The sequence below is a fragment of the Notechis scutatus genome, chromosome 5 (assembly GCF_049901735.1).
Source record: "Notechis scutatus isolate UNSWTSFEM ecotype Mainland chromosome 5, rNotScu1.2, whole genome shotgun sequence".
NCBI classification, from domain to species: Eukaryota; Metazoa; Chordata; class Lepidosauria; order Squamata; family Elapidae; genus Notechis; species Notechis scutatus.
The window spans coordinates 3,779,536-3,803,725 of NC_142013.1; the positions used below are offsets into that span (position 1 = coordinate 3,779,536).

The 24,190-nt window shown below is 41.2% G+C and overlaps 1 protein-coding gene across 1 annotated transcript in view; it reads right to left on the bottom strand.

Annotated features, from left to right (window-relative positions):
- Positions 1-22,531, bottom strand: part of CAPN5 (calpain 5) — a 93,791-nt gene extending 71,260 nt beyond the window's left edge. Inside the window, exon 1 of the mRNA XM_087965951.1 lies at positions 22,425-22,531. The gene's annotated coding sequence lies outside the window, so the exon portion shown is untranslated. The remainder of the gene's footprint in view (positions 1-22,424) is intronic.
- Positions 22,532-24,190: the final 1,659 nt, after the last annotated feature.

Here is a 24,190-nt window from a genome sequence, read left to right on the forward strand (position 1 = left end):
CAGCTAGGCAAACACCTGTAGCACACAAACCAACTAAACCCTTCCCAAACATCCTAAGTACGGTAAATCAAAAGTCCCAGAATAGAAAACAGGAGTCACCTACAACACACAGTGTAAAGATTGCAACAACCACGATGTAGGACAAAAAGACAGAAGACCAGCAGAACATGTCTATGAACACCAACTAGCAGTTAGAAGACATGATTAAAAACTCCTTAATTTCACAACACATGGGTAGGCTTAACCATTTATTTATTTATTTATTTATTTATTTGATTTGCCAATTGTTTACAAGATAATAAGTATAAGTGTATACATAGTTGTGAATACATGAAATGGGTACATATAAGAAAAATAAAAGAATAAGAGAAACAATAGGACAGAGATGGTAGGCACGTTGGTGCGCTTATGCACGCCCCCTACAGACCTCTTAGGAAAGGGGTGAGGTCAATAGTAGACAGTCTAAGGTTAAAGTTTTTGGGGTTTGGGGAAGAAACTACAGAGTCGGGTAGAGTATTCCAGACATTGACCACCCTATTGCTGAAGTCGTATTTCCTGCAATCAAGTTTGGTGCGGTTTACTTTGAGTTTGTATCTATTGTGTGCTCTTGTGTTGTTATGGTTGAAGCTGAAGTATTCATTGACAGGTAGGACATTGCAATGTATGATTTTATATACCATGTTTAAGTCAGACCGAAGACGGCGTAATTTCAACTATGAGCTATCCTAGACCAGTGGTCGCCAACCAGTGGGCCGGGGACCACTGGTGGACTGCGAGAAAATTTTAGTGGTCTGCAGAGAAATGTCACCCCCAAAGCAATTAATCCAGGCTGCGCGGGAACACAAGTCTGCGCTGCCCACATGGCCTGTGGGAACATAAGGCTTGCATCGCTTGCATTGCGAACAACATGAGGTAGTGGAGGGGGGAAAGGGCGGAGGGGGGGAACTTGCCTCACTTGCCCCATGCGCCTGGCCTGGCCACCGGGCTGCTCCTTTCCGCTTTTTCTTCTTCTGCTTTTGGCTCCACGCAAGGAAAGTAGCAAAAGTCTTTCTTTCTCTCCCCAAAACTCTGCCAGAAATGAGTCTTTGGGACCCTGCAAGGCCTCCTGCTCCAAGAGGCTGCACTCATTTCTGGCGGAGTTTGGGGGAGAGAAAGAAAGACTTCTGCTGCTTCTGCTGCTTTCCTTGCAAGAAGCCGAAAGTCTCTCTCTCCCTCTCCCTCTGAGAATGGAGATGGAGATGGTATCCTGCGATCCCAAATAAAGAATGATCGATCGGTAGGAAAATGGGGTGGAGAATTTTCCTGCAGAGTTTTTGGGGGATTTTTCCAGGGTCTCTGGTCTGCGGGATTTAAAATATGAGTTTGGTGGTCCCTGAGGTCCAAAGGTTGGCGATCCCTGTCCTAGACCAAGCCAAGTCCAAAAACACTAGAGAATTCCTGGAAGTTTGGCACTCGGACAAATCAGCCATCAACAGGCACATAGAGATATACAACAGCTACATATCACTCAAAAGAGACTATCAACAAGCCCAAAAGGAAACATAAAGATCGAAACGCTTCGCCATCAGCAATCACTCCCTAAAAGAGCAGAGATTAATACCAAGAGCAACACTACTAGACCATCATGTGAACAATATCCTAATCAAGGAACTACCAAAGCAGAAAAACTAACAGTAAACAACCTAATCAAAGAACCACCAGAGCCCATTCTCCCTTCTAGCACTGATGATATTACCTAGTTGGGTAATGAAACGTCTGCAAGAAAACCACCAAGCTCAGAGAGCACCAAGGACCCCATAGCTAAGCAAGCAAGTATCCAACCATCTCTAATTCTTTTTGGGAAAATAATTTCCTTTTTTTTTTTTAACCCTGTAACCTCAACTGCTTGCTAGAATTCTCACAACATCCACAGCTTCCTCATTTTCTGTATACGGACATTAACGCAAACCCTAAATTAACCAAATGACTAGGGTCGGGTAGAGAGTTGAGCCACAAAATACACCTAATCGAGATTCAAATTACCCACGCTTACTATATGGGTGCAAGACCTTTCCTCCGACTTGTTTAGGCTTGTATGGACACAGCCGTGATTTTGCCCACTGGCCGAACTAACATTCCTGCAGCAACTCCAGTAACCTTCGTGAGGAGCTCAGATTTTCACACACTTCTACAGTTATATAAATCCCACGTTCGGCTACCAAGCAATATCTGCATTCCAAAAGCACTTTGAAATTCACATTGTTCTTAAAACTTCCCCTGCTGTGGCTGCTCTGATTCGGCTGCAGCGGGGGTACCGATAATATCTTTCCATATATATTGTATATATATGAAATCTTCCATATATTGTATCTTTTCTTTTATGTATACTGAGAGTATTTACACCAAGACAAATTCCTCGTGTGTCCAATCACACTTGGCCAATAAAGAATTCTATTCTATTCTATTCTATTCTATTCTATTCTATTCTATTCTATTCTATTCTACTCACTCTACTCTATTCTATTCTACTTTACTCTACTCTACTCTACTCTACTCTACTCTACTCTACTCTACTCTATTCCCTATTCTATTCTATTCTATTCTATTCTATTCTATTCTATTCTATTCTATTCTACTCTACTCTACTCTATTCTATTCTACTTTACTCTACTCTACTCTACTCTACTCTACTCTACTCTACTCTATTCCCTATTCTATTCTATTCTATTCTATTCTATTCTATTCTATTCTATTCTATTCTATTCTATTCTATTCTATTCTATATATATAGTACATGATTGTGGTGAGGGATTGTGCCCTGCACTGCAGAAGGAATGGATATATTGCCCGATAACCCTGGAGGTTGGTAATAGTAACTATCTTGTTGTCTTTTCCTTGGTTGAAAGGAACGTCATAATCTTCTATATATATAAAAGCGAATTACCCCTCACGCATCATCACAAAATCTTCAGAACAGTAAAGCCTACAAACTTGAAATTTGGCACGTAGGTTCCTCTTGGCTTCTCAAGGCTCACTAAGAAAGGATTTTTCAAAATGACCATCACAGCATTTAGAGTATTTCCTATATTATTATTATTAACACGCTCTGATGCTAAGGAGTTCTACTCCCCCTCCCCACCTGAAAAGAAATCTGCTCCTAATGCAAAACACAAGCAGAGGAGAGGAGTTTCAATTTCAGTTTCACAGCACCAAGCAGCTTTAGTACAGAACAGTTGAGCTAAGCCACGCCCAGGCTCCTTGCTGTCTCCTTGCTCACACAACAAATACTGCTTCAGTTTCCAAACAGCCCTCAACTCTCTCACACACTGACAAGACGCTAACCAGATGAATACCGATGGAAGCTGGTAGGCAGAGGCACAATTTTTCCCCTCTTAATTTCGTCCCCCATAACTAAGCCCAGTCACATAGTTTCATAGCGAACCACCGGTATAGAGCTAATCATTAATATAGGTAGTCCTCAAATTACAATTATTTGTTAATACCGTTCAAGTTTACAACAGCACTGGAAAAAGTCACTGATGACCATTTTTCACATGTCCATTGCAGCATCCCCATTAGGCACGTGATCAAAATTCAGATGCTTGGAAACTGGCATGTATTTATGACGGTTTTTAGTGTGCTTGTGATTTCCCTTTTGCGACCCTACCGACAAGCGAAGTCAATGCGGAAGCCAGATTTGTCTAACAACCATGGGATTAGCTTAAGCACTGCGGCGATTCACTCAAACAATGGTGGCAAGGAAGGTCGTAAACCTGACTTTACAACTAGGAGCAGAAATATTGGGCTGAATCGCAGTTCTCTAAGCCACCGGTCGGTCTGAAAAATGGGGGGACTTTACAATTATTGTTATTAGGACGAACAGCAACTATTAAAATGAATGTTTTGCCAAAGCTTTTATACCTATTTCAAACAACCCCAACAAAATGAGATAAGAAATTTTTGTACAGAATTAAATAGAATAACCACAAAATTTGTCAGGGCAGGTAAGAAAGTAAAAGCTAAAAGACTTACAGACTTACTCCCAGATTGGGAACTCTATCATAAGGTGGCAATACTAGTATGGATACAAGATTGGATCAATCTAAGAAACAAAAGAATACTAACCATAGAAGGGCATTGACTTACAAAGAGGATGGCATGCCTTCCTGTGGGATAAAGGAAACAAACCGTATCTATACTTTTATAGACATAAAATAAGAGATGTGCTGATATAATCATGGAGACAAATAAAGAGTAAACATGATCTGAAAATTCCAAGTTGGATATCTCCCATGGAAGCAGCGATCTACCCTCATATAATGGATGTTAAGAAAATGGCCAGTTATAGGGAAATTTTAGACAAACAAGGGAAATTAAACAGTAGACAGGAACTGGAAGAGCAGGGAATAAAATTAGATTGGTGGCCCTATATGCAAATACAAATGAAATATAAAAAAGATAGTGAGGAATTTGGAATAGACAACGAACCACAAAAACTAGATAAAATCTTCATTGGCCCAGATGAGAAATGATTATCAAAGATATATAAATATTTATTAGAATTTGATCGAGCAGAAGAGATTGTCAAAGGATCAATGATTGCACGGGGTAGAAATGTTGGACAGACTATTGACTTAGAAGAGTGGGAAAAAAATTGGAATAAGAATGATAAAATAACAAAATCGGTGGCTTATAAGGAAAATCAACCTAAAATGTTCTACCGTTGGCATATGGCACCTTCCAGATTGGCTAAGATTTATCCAAACTTAAAATCAAATTGCTGGAAATGTGGCATCTTCTTTCATTCTTGGTGCCCTGAAGTGAAAAAAAATATTGGAAAGTGATACAAATGTGGTTAGAGGAATTAAAATGGATTTTTGTCCCGGAATTAATTCTTTTAGGAATAATGAAAAGAAATTATACAGAAAGTTAAAATATCTTTATGTTACATATATTAACAGCAGCAAGAATTTCCTATGCGCAGTGTTGGAAGAGAAACTCCATTCCACCTGAAGGTTTAATAATTAAAAAAATCTTCGAATGTGCGGAAATGGATAAATTAACCATGGAATTAAAAGGGAAAGTAGACACAGAATACTATGCAATACGGGAAGTATGGTATATCTGGATTGACAATAGAAATAAGAAAATGTAAATAATGTATAGAATAGATATGGTGGTATGGAAGTAGTATGTATAGAAAGTATTGGATAGGATACACAAATGTATGTAAAATGTCACAGTACTGTTTATTAAATAATGCTTATATGTATAAATGAAAGAACCCAATAAAGCATTGGGAAAAAACAGTCAAGGATTGACAATAGAATGCATGCATGAGTAATTTTGTTCTATGTGTGCAGCAGAGGTGGTATTCAGCAGGTTCTGACCAGTTCTGGAGAACCGGTAGTGGAAATTTTGAGTAGTTCAGAGAACCAGCAAATACCACCTCTGACTGGAGATTTTACAGTATCCTTCCCCTGTCACACCCACCAAACCATGCCCACAGAACCGGTAGTAAAAAAAATTGAATCCCACCACTGGTGTGCAGCTATGGTGCTCTTTTCCAGTAAACTAATTTAGGAGAAAGGAACAAAACAATATTAGAAGACTTAAGAGCTGCTTTTCTAGAAGTTGGAACCAGCAACATTTCCTGGTTTAACAAAGAGCATTAGTGATTTCTAATCGTCTCTTCGGCATCCTGGATTTAGTCCAGCAACCTCAATTGTTGGCCGATGGAATTTTCCTTTTAAGAAAGAAAAAAAAAAACTCATCCATTTCTTGCTTGCTCTCTGGACCTCTTTCATAGTGGAATCACAATTTGCAACAAGACAAAACCATGGAGGAAAAAGAAAATGGAACAGATGTTTTAATGGATCCATCGCTATGTCTAATCTAATGAAAAGAAGGACCAGGGGAGACATGAGAGCAGGCTTCCAATATTTGAGGGGTTGCCCCCAAAAAGAGCGGGTCAAACTATTCTCCAAAGCCCCTGAAGGCAGGACAAGAAATATTGGATGGAAACTAATCAAGGAGAGAAGCAACTTAGAATTAAGAAGAAATTTCCTGGCACTGAGAGCAATTAACCAGCGGAACTACTTGCCACCAGAAGTTGTGAATGCTCCAATACTTGAGGCTTTAAAAAAAAAAGAGACTGGGCAGCCATTTGTCTGAACTGATGTATGGTTTCTTGTATGAGCAGTGGGTTGGACTATAGGATCTCCAAGGTCCCTTCCAACTCTGATATATGTTCTTTAGTTTACGCAAAGCACAGAAAAAATATTTGATTTACTGCCATTGGGTGGCAAAGATTTACCCCCTATGTGGATAATTTGGGCAAAATTCAGAGAATTTGTGGGATAGCCATTGTTTTTTAGGATTGAATCAGCTCCTTGCTGGCTTAATTCTCTTCCTTTTCCCTTGATTTAATTAATTAGGCTGCTGGGAATCTAAGCCAAAGATTTCCTGATGGATTATTTTTTTTTCCCCCAGCAGGAAATGGCTTCATGTAAAACTTGTTCCACCCTCAGCAAGATCCAACAGACATACTGCATCCAGTTCTGGTCACCACAATACAAAAAAAAAAAAGATGTTGAGACTCTGGAAAGAGTGCAGAGAAGAGCAATGAATGAAGACGATTATGGGGCTGGAAGCTAAAACATATGAAGAAGGTTTGCAGGAACCAGGCATGGCTAGTTTTAATGCAAAGATGGACAAAGGGGTGATATGATTGCAGTCTTCCAATATCTCAGGGGCTGCCCCAAAGAAGAGGGAGTCAAGCCATTCTCCAAAGCACCTGAGGGCAAGACAAGAAGCAACGGGTGGAAACTAATGAAGAAGAGAAGCAACTTAGAAAATAAGGAGGCATTTTCTGACATTTAGAACAATTAATCAGTGGTACAACTTGCCTCTAAAAATTGTGAGTGCGCCATCACTGGAGGCTTTCCAAAGAGACAGAACAACCAGGGGTGGGATTCAAATTTCTTAACCAGTTATGTGGGTGTTACCTAATTTGTGAGTGTGGCTTGGTGGTCATATGGCTGGACGTGGCCTGTATATAAATATTATAAATATTGATGGAAAATATTATTATTTTTATAAAAAAAGAGCAACTTTTACCCAAAATCAGGCAAAGCAGGCAGGCAGATTGAGTTGCTTGCAGAGTCACAGATTCACTCAGAGATCTACCTTTCTGCCATCTGCTACCTGAGTCTGCACTGAAAAATAGAAGCTTCGGTTCTAAGGAAGGTTCAGCTCTGCTTTTAGACTAGCTAGAAAGCAGGAAATCCAAGGATTTCCTGCTTTCTAGCTAATCTAAATCTCCCGGCACAGAAAAACAGCTGATGGTCGGGGGGGGAAAGAAAGGGAAAAAAGCAACTTAGCAGGCAAGTTTGATGGCACGCATGCCAGGTAAGGAGTGAGTGGCCAGCCAGTGGCGCGATTTGCCGGTTCTCTAAACTGGGCAGAATCATAACAACTGGTTCTATAGAGAAGTGAAACATGTTCAAAGAAAAAACCAAGAAAGTCCAGTTGCCTCTTGAAAAAAGCATCTTTGGGATAATCATGACCTGGCATGGTTCATTTCTATGGACTGAGAAACTCCACAGACATCTATTACTCTATATTCGATTGAAAGAGTTTTGGGTGGAAGAGAAGTGAGACTGTGAGAAGCGAGACCTCCATGAGTACTAACTACAGGTAGAGTCCTTGACTTACAACACTTCTGTCAGGATTCCGGCAGTTACTCCAATTAAATCATGAGCCTCGAGCCACGCTTGCAAAAACTAAAAAAAAAGATTTATTTGAAGTTAACATTCTACATCTGGCATTTACCTGGGCAAAGCCAACTCTGAGGTGCGTAATTCGCTGTCACCCTTGATCCTGCTTTCCCCCATTTTGTACCCGTTTTATAGTTTGACAGCTTCGTTTAGTGACTGTTCAAAAGTTACGACGGCACTGAAAAAAGTGACTTACACAGGAGAAAGTTTTGCCAATTCCTAAGAGGTCGGTAAGGGGAGTGCATAAGGGCACCATCGTGCCTACCGTCCCTGTCCTATTGTCCCCATTTATTCGTATCAATTTCCTGTATTCTTACTCAGGTTTATACTTATACCTATTATCTTGTAAGCGATTGACAAATCAAATAAATAAATAAAATAAAAAATAAAAGAAGGAAGGAAGGAAGGAGAGAAAAGAATGGAGGGAGGAGAGAAAGGAAGGGAGAGAATAACCATTCCTAAGAGGTCTGTAACCCCCAAACTCCTTTAACCTCAAACTAGCCACTATTGACCTCACCCCATTCCTAAGAGGTCTATAAGGGGTGCATAAGGGCACCATCGTGCCTCCCGTCCCTGTCCTATTGTCCCCATTTATTCGACCTATTTCCTGTATTCTTACTCATGTTTATACTTATACCTATTATCTTGTAGCGATTGACAAATCAAATAAATAAATAAAAAATAAAAGAAGGAAGGAAGGGAAGGAAGGAAGGAAGGAAGGAAGGAAGGAAGGAAGGAAGGAAGGAAGGGAAGGAAGGAGAGAAAAGAATGGAGGGAGGAGAGAAAGGAAGGGAGAGAATAACCATTCCTAAGAGGTCTGTAACCCCCAAACTCCTTTAACCTCAAACTAACCACTATTGACCTCACCCCATTCCTAAGAGGTCTGTAAGGGGGGTGCATAAGGGCACCATCGTGCCTCCCGTCCCTGTCCTATTGTCCCCATTTATTCGTACCTATTTCCTGTATTCTTACTCATGTTTATACTTATACCTATTATCTTGTAAGCATTTGACAAATCAAACAAACAAACAAACAAACTGTGATCGTAAATCAAGGATTACTGGTAATAGGGCTAATATAATCTACCCAAATCCCAGCACCTTGCTTAACAATGGGAATTCCGGTCCTGACTATGGTCGTAACTCAAGGACTTCTTTGCATGCAATTCTGATGGTTTTGCGGCATCCCAGGATTTGCCACTTTCCCAACTGGCTTCTGACAAGCAAAAAAAGCCAAAGGGGAAAGCCAGAATTCGTTTAATGACTGCATGTTTCACTTAACAACTGGCAGCAATTGCTTAATATCTGTGGCAAAAAGGGTTGTAAAATTGGGCCCAACTCACTTAACAACACTAAGCTTTGCTTAGCAACAGAACTTTTGGGCTGAATTGTGGTTTGCTAAGCGACCAGTCGTAACTCGAGAAGTACCTGTACTTTTTATTCAGTTAATGACCAGCAAAAAATTTTTTTGTTTACATTGCAACACAAAAAGTAATTGAACAGAGGAAATAAAACATGACATATAACAAAGATAAAGTAACAAAACATAACATTTGTTACTACCCTGTTTCTCCAACAATACGGCCTCCCCAATAGGAAGTCCCAGCATGTTTTATAGGCATGAAATGAAATTAAGCCCCTCCCCCAAATTAAGGTCTATATTAAAACATGCAAAATGGGGGGGAATGGTGGGGGCTTGCCGTTAAGAAATACTTTTGTTGCACACCTGGATATGGTGCTGCCTGCGTTGACCCCAATACGAAGTGCCCCACCAATGCCAAGGTCAACATCCAAGCCGTCGCCCGCCCGAAGATGCAAGGGGGAATTAAGTCACCCAAAAGACGGCCTAGCCAGTTTTTTGGGGCTCAAAAAAATAAGACCCGGCCTTATTATATGAGAAACACGGTATATTGTTATTAACAGAAAAACCAGAGTTGGAAGGCAGTGTTAATTCCCTGTGCCAAGGTAAATCTAAAATATTACATTATAAAGTGTAGGAAGTTAGCACCCACTCCTCTTCTAGAAAAATGAAATATCCTAGGAAATATTAAAAAGGCGTTTCCTCTAAAAGGAAAGTAGAATCTCAGAAGGGCAGAAGCTCACTCCTCCCACCTGGGCCAGAATATTCTACATAACAAAGATCTACTCCAGGTACAGCCATAATAGGAATTGCCCAAAGCCCTTTCATTACATCATCATCATCCAGCAAGGCTCAACCAAGCCTGGGATTCAGGACAGCCTACAGAGTTGCCCCTGCATGGGCCCATGTGAGTCTGACAACCAATCGGAATGCAAGCTCAAATTCAAATCCCCACAGAAGGTATAAAACCAAGGGACTCAGAGCATGTCAGCCCTTTTCCCTTCTTTTCCTTCACCCAACATCTTGAAGCATGCGATCGTCCTTTTCCCTTTGGAACTCCAAGCCATGTGGTCCTAACCACCATTAAACCATCTTTCCAAACAGCCTCCACGTTTCCGGTGTCTTTTTCCCCCACTTGGTACTGAACCCAGAAAGATAATTCTTCCAACAGTTATTAAAACAGAAAAGAAAAACAGAATTGGAAGGCAGTGTTAATTCCCTGTGCCCGTGTAAAATCTAAAATATTACATTATGAAGTAAAAATACACATTACCTAAAACAAGGTAGCTAGCACGTATCAAACCCAAAGAGATGAACAGAACAGAAGCAATTATTCCTGGACTTTATTTTCAACGTGGCGACCCAGGAATTTTGTCTCTTGCACAAGCAATTAAAAAAGAATTTGCAATCTTCCAGAAGACGGTTCCAATCTAGAAGTGGTCTGCGCTGCCAGGAAATTTTACATATGAGGGGCAAAATAGAAGCAGACCCCATCTCCTTGCAAAATTGACAACCTAAATAATACATGAAAAATGTATGTTAATCTCCTTGTCAGCAGCTGGGTAGACATACTCTCAGCTAAATGGATTTTTTTTTTTTTTTTGGACTATCGTTATCTACTTTGCAGCAATGCAGATGGTTAAAAAAAAGGGTGGCTCCAGGCCCTTGCAAAAATTGCTAGGTAATTATAATTGGGGGATTATTCATTGTGTAAATGCCTGTGTTAACTTTTAAAAGTAACATTAATTAAAATGTTGCAGGGGTGAATTAAGTTCGCCCTGGCACCACCCAATTCTTTGTCACATTTCTAATTCCTTTGGGGCAAGTGGTTGTAGGAAGTTAGCACCCATTCCTCTCCTAGAAGAATGAAATAGTCTAGGAAATGTTAAAAAAGGCAGAATATTATATTTCCCTGGATGAAAAAATGGAGAAACGTGGTTTTTTTTTTTAACAAGTTTTATTCAGTTTTTCAGTTTGAAAACAAAAATCTCTTTTTAGTGGACAACATATTTCTGGGTCATCACCTTTACATACAAATATGACAGCAATTATACATTCATATATGCATACTTAATTCTATTATTACCTTTTCCATTCCAAATTTTCAGTAAGGAGAGAAACAAACACATTAATTCTAGCCTCTTTCATTAATCTCAATCAAAATATCTTTTTGTTTCATTTCAATTATTTCAAATATAATCCTAAAAATAAAATAAAAAATATCCTAAAAATAAAAATAAACAATATGTATATGCCTAATAATAGTAATAATAAAGTTACCAATGTCTCTCCTTGCTTTTAATAGTCTATATTAATTTATTAATTTAGCTGGTTCTTTAGTCTGTCATATTCCCTTTCCATTACACTTTTTTTTTAATGGATTCTAGATTAATACAAGTTTTAACACACACACACACAAAAGAAAAAAAAACAAGTATAGGTTTCCCCCCTTTTACTATTTTGAGTGTGACACCTTAATGATTAGAATATACCTTTATTCCCTCATCTTAATTCCCAATAAACCATTAATCATTACATCTTTTCAATTGAATTCCGCAGCATATTTTCCCCTTAATTTTTAATAAGAGTTATCAGTATCTATATTACCCTATTTTCTAAATATTTTTAATTGCAGAAATATTCTTATTACCCCTTGTCACCCTGCAGAACCCTCTTTTTAATTCATCAACCATTATCTCTGAAAAAACAATTTCTTTTCAAATGGAATATGACAGACTAAAGAACCAGCTAAATTAATAAGCCAATATAGACTATTAAAAGCAAGGAGAGACATTGGTAACGTTATTATTACTATTATTAGGCAAATACATATTGTTTATATTTATTTTTAAAATAAATATTAAAGGATTATATTTGAAATAATTGAAATGAAAAAAAAAGATGTTTCGATTGAGATTAATGAAAGAGGCTAGAATTAATGTGTTTGTTTCTCCCCTTATTGAAAATTTGGAATGGAAAAGGTAATAATAGAATTAAGTATGCATATATGAATGTATAATTGCTGTCATATTTGTATGTAAAGGTGATGATCCGGAAATATGATGTCCACTAAAAAGAGATTTTTGTTTTCAAACTGAAAAACTGAATAAAATTTGTTAAAAGGGGAAAGGAAGATATTAAGAAAGAGCGGGATATAAACTGGAATGAGAAAAGATATGGGGAAAAGAGGGGCAGGAGAAGCAGTAAGAATCAGGCATATGAAAGAAATAAATACAGAAATAGGAGTGTTTTTTTAAAGACAGGAAGCAGACTCACTCTTAACAGCCCCCACTCCTCAATAGCCTACAGCAGATGTCAGCACTTAAGAGATAAAGAGATAACAAGGTCTATTCGTAGGCAAATGCCCTTGGCCAAGATCCAACAAAGGTAGGATACCTATCTAGCAACAGAACTCACCCCATGGCATCACCCAGCAATGACTCTCTTCCCCCCGCCACACACTCCAAAAATGTGCACCCTGCAACAATGAACAATTGATGGGGACCATTTCTTCACTGTATTGCCTTTTGTTCTGACCCAGCTCCCCAAACACGACAAACCCTCTGAAGTGAACGCAAAAGATTCCTTTATTAGGCAGCCCTGGGAAAAAGTTTCTCTCTCACCGCAGGCGAACAAGTTCGTCCGTCTGGGAGATGAATAGTTGTCTGCCACATCTGTTCATCTCTGCCCCCTGCTTTTTATCCCCAGAGCTAGGGTGGGGCTTCACTAGCAGCTATGGCTCCTCCGTCCCGAGGACCGGCCCATAGATTTCCACTGCTCTCCTCTCCTCTGCCTTCTGCACATCTGCTTGTCAGGCACTGGACCCAGCCGTTCCTCCTCTTCCACGTCAGTCACCGCCAGACCTGGCGGCTGTTGACTCTCCAAGGGCTGACGGACAGCCCAGGCTCCGCCCCCCTCTCTCTGTGCCAGTTCCATTCCCCCTCGGAGCTCCCATCCCGAGGACCAGCTCATAGATTTCCACTGCTCTCCTTTCCTCTGCCTTCTGCGCGTCAGGCACTGGACCCGGCTGTTCCTCCTCTTTCGCATCAGCCACCTCCAGACCTGGGGGCTGTTGACTCTCCATCTGAGGGCTGACGGACAGCCCAGGCTCCGCCTCTTTCTCTCTCTGCCAGCTCCATTCCCTCTTCCCCCTCGGAGCTCCTGGGCTGCCCTGATGCTGATCCCAACTCCCACACCTCCTCTTCCTCCTTCCGCCGATTCGGCTGGTGGAAGGGCCGGTGGCCGACAGGCCACAACACCTTCCCAGCTGGCTTCCGACAAGCAAAACTGATGGCAAAATTCACCTAACAACCCGATGATTCACTTAACAAGTGAGCAATTTGCTGAACTGTGGCAAAAAGAGGTTGTAAAAATCTGGCATTTCATTTCCCTTAACCACCGCACTGCTTAACCATAGAAATCCTGTTCACAAGCCATATAGGATTTGAGAATAGAAAGAAAAGTAATATTGTAATTAATGAAAGAATATGAAGTTATATGTACTGAATGTAGAATTAACAGAAAATGTACTCTGTAACAAGCGGTATAAGCAAGGAGTAAGGAATGGAGAATTAATAGAAAAAGTAATCTGTAAAAATTGCAATGCAATAGAAAATCAAGTATAAGAATATGATTAAGAAATGTAAATGATGTCTTCAACATTGATGCATTTTTAAAATGTTTTTAAATTTTTGGAAAAACTGAATAAAGTTTTTTTTTTTTTAAAAAAAAAGGAAATTCTGTTCCCAACTGTGATCGTAAAACGGGGACTATCTGCAACACAGTTCTCCTTCTCCAATGCAACATCTGCATTGTTGATTTTTGCTATGATGTTAGCAATTTTTCCCCGCACCACGCCCGGAGTCTCTTTGGACTAGGGTGGACGCTAAAGACTATAAAAGAAAGACAATAAGCACTAAAAAAAAAAATAGTTTTGTTTGCAAATCCCTTCTTGCTCGACCAGTTTCTGAAACGGTGGGGCTGTGTTGCTTCTTTCTAATACTTATCAAAACACTTTGCTGAAATAATGTTGCTCCAGCAGAGAGAAAAAATTCTCCCGAGTCACAATGATAAGAGAAAAAACAATCTGAATTTTTCATCGTGTTGATTTACATCTTATAACGTAATAAAAACATTGAGTTGGTCAGAAAAAAAAGCAGAAGAGAATTTTTCTCCTCTGCAACAGACTATGGAATACAATGCAGGCAGTCTTTGACCTGCAACCACATTTTCCATCGCTAAACAAGACGGTTGTTGAGTTGAGTTGCACCTGATTTTAGGACCTTTTGGCTGATGTTGTTAAGCAAATCATTTGCAGTCGTTAAATGAATCACAAGGGCATTAAATGAATCCGGTTTCCCATCTATGGTTTTGCCTGTCAGAAAGTCGTCAAAGGGGATCATGCCATGCTGGGACTTTTACAACCATCATAAATTCGTGTCGGATTTTGATCCTGTGATTGTGGGGATGCTGCGACAGTCCCAAGTGTGGAAAAAAACGGTCAAAAATCACTTTTTACAATGCCATTGTCCCTTTAAACGGTCGCTAAGTGAACGGTTGTTAAATCGAGAACTACAGGTGTCCTCGATGTACAACAATTGAGCCCAACATTTCTATTGTGAAGCGAGACATCTATTACGTGAGTTTTGTTCCATTTTTATGACCTTTCTTGCCACCATTGTTAAGTGAATCGCTGGTCAGATGGTCGCAAAAAAAGGGATCATCACATGACCTTGGGACACAGCAACAGTCATAAATATGAGTCACTTGTCAAACATCTGAATTTGGATCACATGATCACGAGGATGCTACACATGTAACTGTGCGTAATTACATGCACGTTTCACATGTTACTGTGAAAAATGGTCCCGTCCCTTTTTTCAGAGCCATTGTCGCTTTGAATGGTCACTAAATGAATGGTTGTAAGTCGAGGACTCCCTGTGCTTGTAAACACATGTCGATGAAGGCGAGGCACATGGATGTGTCTTCTTCTCCTGAAAATGGGATGAGGTTCCTCCCCGAAACTTTGCAAAGCTTTGTAAATAAAAAAACAATGAATCAAATAATTCTAGAGAAACTCTTTTGACAGAAAACATACACACACACACAAAGGTGTTCAGGACAGATCCAGGTCTACGAAAAACCTCCACTGAACAAACTGCCATCGGTTTTCAAACACCAGGAAACAAACGGGCTAAAAAATTTTCTAGTCCTCATGATCCCCCCGATTCTGAGGAAACGCTCCTGAGGAGAAAAAGCAACAAGGCAGCGGTTTGACTCTGGGGTCAATTCGCACATTATACAAGGCCAAAGGTGGCTTGCTTGGTTTTAATAGAATGAGTGAATCAGGATAACTGGGGGTTTGAATAACTGTTAAGATATTTAATAGTTGGAAGATAAGTGTATAATGGGCCAGAACACACAAGTTGTAGTTGATTGATGGGAGAGGGCCGGCTCCCGCGTGAGGTAATCTAAATTATGATTGGTTGAGGGGTCTAAAGGGGGAGGTTCCCTTTTTCCTGACTTTTTCTTCTATGTGCTCTATTCTGTGATTTACCTCACGATTTACCTCACGATGAAGTGATGTGCCCAATTTATCTTGTTTGATGCAAATATAAATGTAAAATGTATTTATTCATCTACAAGTTCATGTCAGCGTCTCTGACTCTGTTTGTTGCCCAATTCACACGTGCCCTGTCTTTATTGCTTTTGCGAATGAGTTTTTTTTTTTCAAACCAAGAATTATAGCATGGTTAGGGCAGTTCGTTAACACATTACGTTCAACTCTCCTGGGTTTAGTCCCAAAGCCTGTGCATACCGTCCACTTGTGGCCTTTGAAGCATAACTTATGGTTTATGCAATGCAGGAATCCAGTCAACTGTGGCTTATTCAACAAAGCATTGTTATAGCAACCTGGCATATTTGAATCCAGTCCAAATGCAGACCACATGTGACCTTGTAAATGTTGCTGGACGTCAAGCTTATTGTTTCGCTCATGTTTCGGGTGTATCTGCACCAGGGTTGCTCAACCTGGGAAGCTTTAAGATGGGTAGAGTTCAACGCCCAGAATCCCCCAAGCTGGCTTCAACTCCCAGAATCCCCTGGCTGACTTCAACTCCCAGAATACCTCAGCCGACTTCGACGCCCAGAATCCCCCAGCCGACTTCGACGCCCAGAATCCCCCAGCCGGCTTCAACTCCCAGAATCCCCTGGCTGACTTCAACTCCCAGAATCCCTCAGCCGACTTCGACTCCCAGAACCCCCCACCCGACTTTGATGCCCAGAACCCCCCAGACTTCAACGCCCAGAATCCCCCAGCCGACTTCGACGCCCAGAATCTCCCAGCCGACTTCGACGCCCAGAATCCCCCAGCTGACTTCAACACCCAGAATCCCCCAGCCGACTTTGATGCCCAGATTCCCCCAGCCGGCTTCAACTCCCAGAATCCCTCAGCCGACTTCGACTCCCAGAATCCCCACCCAACTTTGATGCCCAGAACCCCCAGACTTCGACGTCCAGAATCCCCCAGCCGACTTCGACGCCCAGAATCCCCCAGCCGACTTCGACGCCCAGAATCCCCAGCTGACTTCGACACCCAGAATCCCCCAGCCGACTTCGACGCCCAGAATCACCCCAGCCGACTTCGATGCCCAGAATCCCCCAGCCGGCTTCAACTCCCAGAATCCCCACCCCTCACCCCCGACTTCGACTCCCAGAATCCCCAGCCGACTTTGATACCAGAATCCCCCAGACTTCGACGCCCAGAATCCCCCAGCTGACTTCAACTCTCAGAATCCCCCAGTTGTTAAGTGGATCTGGCTTCCCCATTGACTTTGCTGGTCAGCAGGTCGCAAAAGGGGATCACATGATCCCCCGGGATACTACAAGTGCATTGTAAATATAGTTGCTAAGCATCCAAATTTTAACCACGACTGTTGTAAAGTCGAGGACTACCTATATTAATCCTATTAGTCCTCTCCCTGTAGAGGTAGCCCTTGACCTACAAGCATTCCTTTAGTGACTGTTCGAAGTTACAACAGCAGTGAAAATCTTGTTTTTCATACTTACGTCCATTGCATCATCCCCTTGGTTACATGATCAAAATTCAGAGGCTTGGTACCTGGCTCAATTCATTTTTAATTAATTAATTTAATTAACTTCATGCCATTAAGAACAGAAATTTCAGGCTCCACTGTGGTCAAAAGGTGTGGACTACCTGTATTTCACATCACATCCCACCTGTACCATCAACAAACTATCACCGAGTTTGACGTATGAAGAGAAACATTAGCAGACTTCTATTTTTTAAAAAATAAATAAATGAAAAATTAAATTTTAGGCCCCATGCTTTGCACAGGTAATCCTTCAGGGATGGTATTCTACCGGTTTGGACCGGTTCTATAGAACTGGTTGTTATGATTCTGTGCAGTTCGGAGAACCGGCCGATCGTGCCCCTGGCTGGCCCCGCCCCCTCTGCCCCTCCTTCTCCTCCCTGACCAGTCAGTCCTTATTGTGCATGCGCAACATTGCGCGCATGCCTGACATCACCTCCCCTGCCCAGTCACTCCTTAAGTATTTTTCCCCTCTCCTGACGATCAGCTGTTCCGATGATCAGCTGTGCCGGAATCCCCCTCGCTGTCTTAGTGCTTCGCCCAGGAGGCTTCCCTGAGGCCCCGGGGGGGGAAGGGGCTGCAAAAAAAGAAGAAGCCACACCCACGCAGTCACATGGCCCCACCCACCTAGCCCCGCCCATCAAACCGGTTGTTAAAAAATTTGAATCCCACCCCTGTAGTCTTTGACTTACAATCATTTGTTTAGTGACTATTCAAAGTTACAACAGCATTGGGGGGGGGGGGAATCAATCCTCGCACTTATGACCATCTCAGCCTCCTCACAGCCACATGATCCAAACTTGGGCGCTTGGAAACCAACATATCTTCACAAACAGTTACAACATCCTGGAGTCATGTGATCCCAATTTGTGCCCAGCCGGCTTCTGACAAGCAGAATCAACGGGGCAAATTAACATTCAGTGAATGGACGCATGATTCACTCACTAAAACAAAGTCAATGAGGGAAGCGGACTCGCTTAACATGCACATGAACCACGTAAGTGTAGTGATTCGTTTAAACCAGCATGGCAAAAAGGTTGTAGAATCAGGCGCGGCTCATTTAACAACCGCCCTGCTTAGTGACAGAAAGTTGAAGTCCACCAGCACTTCCTATTTCAACCCCGATTCCATTCAAAATTGTGTGCCTGTTTATTCATGCCACCAGCCGGCTGCCTCCGAGAACACATTCAACCATGCAAAAACTTGATGTTTCATGCAGAAGAGATTGCATGCCTGCAAAACACAGGCTCTTAAGGCTGAATGGGGTTCCGAGAGGCCATTTAATCCACCCTCCTGCTCAACAGGAATCAAAGTGAATGGCTGCCCATCAAAATTCTGTCCAGCTTCTGCCCGTAGGCATCTATAAAATATTGGATAGCCGATCACACCCATTGGCCAGTATGTATGTATATATGTATATGTATATGCATGTGTATGTGTGTGTGTGTGTGTGTGTGTGTGTATGTTTTCTTAAGTTTTCGTGGGTACTTACATGTATGGTATTCAGCTTTGTTCGGGTATTTTCCCACGTCATTATAGTTGTGCTTTTAAAGTTGTAGCAGCGTTTGCAGAATCTCATCTGCCATCATCAGGCTTCTGTATTGTGTCGTCTGTACTCGACAAACACAATACAGAAGCCTGATGATGGCAGATGAGATTCTGCCAAAGCTGCTACAACTTTAAAAGCATAACTATAATGATGTGGGAAAATACCCAACAAAGCCGAATACCATACATACATACATACATACATACATACATACATACATACATGAACATAGTTGGAATCTGCCTAACTGCATCTTAAAAGCAGAATAGCCTGAAAGAAAATAAAATTTATTTATATTTCATATTTATATTAGCTTTTGAACTTCCTTTCTCTCTCATCTGCTTCAGAGACCTGAAGCGGTTTATCCTATTTTTTTCTCCCATCACCACTCTTTTGGCAACCTCTTTGAAATGTCTCCTAGAAACTAAAGAGTTGGAAGGACCTCAAAGGCCATCAAGTCCAGCCCCTTGCATACAGGATTCCCTAACAGCATCCCCGACAATGAGTAGCCAACCTTCCTGTAAAAACCTCCCATCAAGAAGAGTAAATCCTACCCCTTTGATTGACAAGTCTTTTACAAGGTCTTCCTAAATCATCTATCTACATCAGTATTTCTCAAGATGAGTAGACTTCAATTCCCAGAATTCTGGGAGTAGAAGTGCCAAGGCTGAAAACACAGAATAAGAAAGTGTGAAGGGACCTTGAGGTTATATAATTTTTTTATTTTTTTCTTGTTTGCAACCATATCATTGTATGGACAGCGTGGTACCAGAGTGTCTTACATTCTAAAACAAATACGACAACCTTCTTCATAGTCAATACAACTGACAACCTTATACATTTTCATATTATTTACACGTATATTATTTGGATTATTCACCGTTTCAGTCTCTTATTTTGGTATCAATCTCCATATTCTAAATAAGCCCCTTTTGCTACAGATAGAATATTATTAATCGTACATGTAATGTTTAACAGATTTAGGCGATTCCAATAATAATTCACCAATTTATACCGAGTTATACTCTTCCATGACTTAACCTCCTTTCTCGTTTTTTAATGTTGCCACTATTATGTTACTTTGAGCTACATCCTTGATGTTTTTTTAGCTCACCAGTTCTAGAAACTTGGCAAGATTTTAGGGAAGAGTTCAGAGAAACGAAACAATAAAGCAATGATCGCCTTTGAAGAAGAGGAACTAAGTTAACAAAAACAGTCAAATGGGAAGTTAGGGACTCATTCCCCCATTTATTATTATTAAGTGTTATGATTCTTGACTCTTGACGAATGTATCTTTTCCTTTATGTACACTGAGAGCATTTACACCAGAACAAATTCCTTACGTGTCCAACCACACTTGGCCAATAAAGAATTCTAATTCTATTCTAAAAAAGTTGGAAAAGGAGAAAGGGAGAAGAGAGAGCTAACTTTTCAAGATCAGGAAGAAAGTGTTGTACCTGATGATTCTCGACTCTTGACGAATGTATCTTTTCTTTTTTTATGGACACTGAGAGCATTTGCACCAAGACAAATTCCTTGTGTGTCCAAATCACAGTTGGCCAATAAAGAATTCTATTCTGTTCTATTCTATTTAACATCAAAGCCAGAACTCCACAACTGATCTCACATAACGCATCAAGCCCCATTGTGATTTTCCAGGCTAAAGCTGGTCCACCGGAGTTTGTAAAAAAAAAAATCCCAGTTTACCGAAAGGATCAGTCCAGCCAGAGGAAACCTAAGTTTAGGAAGGGGGTCTTTTTAAAAATGTCTTCTCCAATCTCAGGGGCTGACCCAAAGAAGAGGGAGTCAAGCTATTCTCCAAAACACTTGAAGAGGCAGGACAAGAAGCAATGGATGGAAACTAATCCAGGTAGAAGAAGCAACCTAGAACTAAGGAAAATTTCCTGACAGTTAGAACAATTAATCAGTGGAACAACGTTGCCAACAGAAGTTGTGAATGCTCCAACACTGGAAGTTTTTTAAAAGATGTTGGATAACCGTTTGTCTGAAGTGGTGTAGGGTTTCCTGCCTAAACAGGGGGTTGGACTAGAAGACCTCCAAGGTACCTTCCATCTCTGTTATTCTATTCCAAGGGTCTTCAAACTTAGCAAGTTTAAGACTTGTAGACTTAAAACTCCCAGAATTCCTGAGCTAACATGCCTGGAGGAGGAATTCTGGGAGTTGAAGTCCACCAGTCTTAAAGCTGTCAAGTTTGAAGACCCCTGATCTATAGTATCTATCTTCTATCTCCATCTCTCTCTCTCTCTCTCTGTCTGTCTGTCTGTCTATCTATCCCAAGAGTCTTCCATCTTAGCAAGTTTAAGACTTGTGGACTTCAAACTCCCAGAATTTCTGAGCTAACAGGACTGGAGGAGAAATTCTGGGAGTTGAAATCCACCAGTCTTAAAGCTGTCAAGTTGAAGACCCTGATCTATAGTATCTATCTTCTATCTCCATCTCTCTCTCTCTCTCTGTCTGTCTGTCTGTCTGTCTGTCTGTCTATCTATCCCAAGAGTCTTCCATCTTAGCAAGTTTAAGACTTGTGGACTTCAAACTCCCAGAATTTCTGAGCTAACAGGACTGGAGGAGGAATTCTGGGAGTTGAAGTCCACCAGTCTTAAAGCTGTCAAGTTTGAAGACCCCTGATCTATAGTATCTATCTTCTATCTCCATCTCTCTCTCTCTCTGTCTGTCTGTCTGTCTGTCTATCTATCCCAAGAGTCTTCCATCTTAGCAAGTTTAAGACTTTGTGGACTTCAAACTCCCAGAATTTCTGAGCTAACAGGACTGGAGGAGGAATTCTGGGAGTTGAAGTCCACAAAGTCTTAAAGCGGCTCTATTCTAATCCAGTGACTGGCCTTTAAGACTTCTTGGCTTTTCCTTACTTTTTCATTCAAGTTTCTAGTTCCTGGGGCAAAAGTGGTGGCGGGGAGAGGTGTTTGTCCGAAAGAAACTAGGAATTTCTTGGAATGAGAAGGAGGTGGAGGCTAGTTCCAACAGCTTCCCTTTGTTTCTCCTGGCCATACAACCTCTCCCCTCCCACTTTTGCCCCAGGGACTAGAAACTTGATTGAAAAAGTAAAGGGGGCAAAGAGAAAAGCAGAATCCTGCCCAAGCTAATGAAGGGGCAAATATTCCTTTAAAAAGAGAGAAGCCAACGTCTCCCCAAAATCCCGTTCCCCCCCCGCCCTCCTTTAACCTCCATTCGCTACACCTGAGAGCTGCAATCTCGCCACTCTTTTGTCCGGAAGCCCCGAGGGGAAAACCAAGGCGGCTTTCTTTACAAGCCAGGATTGCCCGTGGTTTTTTGTTTTGCAAGCCACAATTGCACCAGCCCAGCCCGGAGCAGAGACACCCCGAAAAGAAGCAACGAAACCCAGTGTTGCAAGATTGAGACCCCAAGAAAAAACAAGCAAGGGAGGAGGAGGAGGAAAGCGGGGAGGGAGGATCGAGGAGATCTCCGGGGATCCCTGCACCCCCGATCTGTCTGCAAGAGCTGGGCATGCATGTCTGGAACCAGTCGGTCCCCCCAACCTAGCCAAGCACACGGCAGCCTCCGGCTTTGCAAGAGGGCGCCCGCGGTCGCCGCAGCCCCCCTCCCCACCCTCGGCCGACGCTGCTCCAGCCGTCCTGGCTCCCCCAGCCTCACCTCGCTCGCCAGCAGCCGCTCTCCGGCTCCGATCCACCTACAGTTCCCACTGCCGCCGCCGCCCCCTCCCTCCACCGCCAGCTGTGGATTTTGAAAGGGGAGGGGCTTGACTCAGAGGGAGGGGCGACAGCCCGCGCTTGCGCGTCCCTCTCCACGGGGGTGGGAGGGAAGGATAGAATTAGAATTAGAATTAGAATTAGAATTAGAATTAGAATTAGAATTAGAATAGAATTGGAATGGAATGGAATGGAATGGTTAGAATAGAATAAAATATAGAAGAATAGAATAGGCTGGAATGGAATGGAATGGAATAGAGTAGAAATAAGAATTAGGAATAGAGAATAGAATAGAAATAAGAATTAGGAATAGAGAATTGAATAGAATAGAATAGAAATAAGAATTAGGAATAGAGAATAGAATAGTAGAGAATAGAATAGAAATAAGAATTAGGAATAGACAATAGAATAGAATTAGAATTAGAATAGAATTGGAATGGAATGGAATGGAATAGTTAGAATAGAATAAAATATAGAAGAATAGAATAGGTTAGAATGGAATGGAATGGAATAGAGTAGAGTGTAGAGAAGAATCTAGAATGGAATAGAATGGAATAGAATAGAAATAAGAATTAGGAATAGAGAATAGAATAGAATAGAATTAGAACAGAATTGGAATGGAATGGAATAGTTAGAATAGAATAAAATATAGAAGAATAGAATAGGTTAGAATGGAATGGAATAGAGTAGAATGTAGAGGAGAATATAGAATGGAATAGAATAGAAATAAGAATTAGGAATAGAGAATAGAATAGAATAGAATTAGAACAGAATTGGAATGGAATGGAATGGAATAGTTAGAATAGAATAAAATATAGAAGAATAGAATAGGTTAGAATGGAATGGAATGGAATGGAATAGAGTAGAATGTAGAGGAGAATATAGAATGGAATAGAATGGAATAGAATAGAAATAAGAATTAGGAATAGAGAATAGAATAGAATAGAATAGAAATAAGAATTAAGAATGAAGAATAGAGAATAGAATAGAATAGAAATAAGAATTAGGAATAGAGAATAGAATAGAAATAAGAATTAGGAATAGAGACTAGACTAGACTAGACTAGACTAGACTAGACTAGATAGACTAGACTAGAACTAGAATAGAATAGAATAGAATAGAATAGAATAGAATAGAATAGAATATTAAGGAGCCTCTGTGGCGCAGTGGTTAGAGTGCAATACTGCAAGCTATTTCTGCTGCAGCCTGCTGCCTACAATTTGCTGGTCCAAATCCCACCAGGCTCAAGGTTGACTTCCATCCTTCTGAGGTGGGTATAATGGGGAACCAAGTTGTTGGGGGCAATATGCTTAGAGAGGGCTGGAAAGCACTGTAAAGAGGTATATAAGTCTAAGTGCTTTTGCTATTGCTATAGAAGAATATAATAGGTTAGAATAGAATGGAATGGAATGGAATAGTTAGAATGGAGTGGAATGAATAGAGTACAGTCCAATACAATACACATACAGACTGGGTCAGTGGTGGGATTCAAATGTTTTTACTACCCGTTCTGTGGGCGTGGCTTGGTGGGCATGGCAGGGGAAGGATACTGCAAAATCTCCATTCCCTCCCCACCCCGCTAACCTGCTTTCCAGCTCCGTTCTCCTGTGCAGACCCAGCCGATCAGCTGGGACCCAGGAGGCAGAGAATAGATGGGGGCGGGGGCAGTCCGAGGCTGTATTGGCCGGTTCTCCGAACTACTCAAAATTT